At 61.9% G+C, this 943-nt stretch overlaps 1 protein-coding gene across 1 annotated transcript in view; it reads left to right on the forward strand.

Moving 5' to 3' along the window:
- Nucleotides 1–819: 819 nt before the first annotated feature.
- RAD21 (RAD21 cohesin complex component) overlaps nucleotides 820–943 on the forward strand; it is a 23624-nt gene continuing 23500 nt past the window's right edge. The window contains exon 1 of the mRNA XM_026046305.1: nucleotides 820–885. The gene's annotated coding sequence lies outside the window, so the exon portion shown is untranslated. The remainder of the gene's footprint in view (nucleotides 886–943) is intronic.

A 943-nucleotide genomic window follows, 5' to 3' on the forward strand; every position in this document is an offset into this window, starting at 1 on the left:
CTCACATCTTTAGACTTAGTAATAACTCACAGAAAGACCAGAATAATTATATTCTGAAACATGAACTCCTTGATTTCCCCTCCTAGTCCTGCTGTTTAACACCAGCCGTAGCCGTGATCCTCTCTCTGTCAAGTGGCCATCACAGATTGGSAAACCTCAAACAAGAAAACCTCAATCGTATTGAAGCCGAATTACCCCAGACAGAGGAAACACACGGGGTGTGCGGGTGCTCCCAAGGGAGGGCCATGGCGGCCAAACACCTCCCAAGCGCAGCACAAACACCTGCCAAGCCTCGACACGAGGTGCAGGACAYAGAGCCTGGAAATGAGACCTGGCGTGCTGACTTCCTTGGAGAGCACATTAAGTAGATGTGTACACGCTTGTTCTGAACTAAACAGCCATGTTCACAGACGAACGGGAGGTCTGAMGTCACCCCATAACAGCCCCCTCCCCAAACCACCCCCTTCTAAGGGCCCAACGATGAGACCTCCCATCCCCGCCGCCATCTTAGCGGCGTCCCGGCGCGGACTGCGCATGCGCATRCCCCCTTCGCGCCAGCCCGCACCAACCCCGCCCCTTCTCTGACGTCACTGTCACTCATTGAGCTTTACGTCTCTCCCATGCCCCGCCTCTTCCCCGGGCGGTGGCGCGGCAGGGCYGGGCGCATGCGCAGCGTGGCCTGCGCCGCCGGGCGCGCATGCGCAGCGGCGCGGTCGCGGGAGCATTTTAACAGTAAACATCCTGCCGATTTGAACGGCTGCTTTGGGCGGCAGGAAGGGCCGCGGCCGCCATCTTGTTTGTTTGAGTGCGCGGCTCGGCGAGGAGGAGCGGAGCCCCAGCCCGGCGCCGCCAGCCGCCGCGCGGCCGCCCCTGCCCTGGACCGGGGTAAGCAGCGGCCGCGGCGCGGCCGCTATCCTGGGGCCGCCGCCCGGCCGGCCTCCAG

This window comes from Nothoprocta perdicaria, unplaced genomic scaffold (assembly GCF_003342845.1).
Source record: "Nothoprocta perdicaria isolate Ctin4 unplaced genomic scaffold, notPer1 scaffold_430, whole genome shotgun sequence".
Classification (NCBI taxonomy): domain Eukaryota; kingdom Metazoa; phylum Chordata; class Aves; order Tinamiformes; family Tinamidae; genus Nothoprocta; species Nothoprocta perdicaria.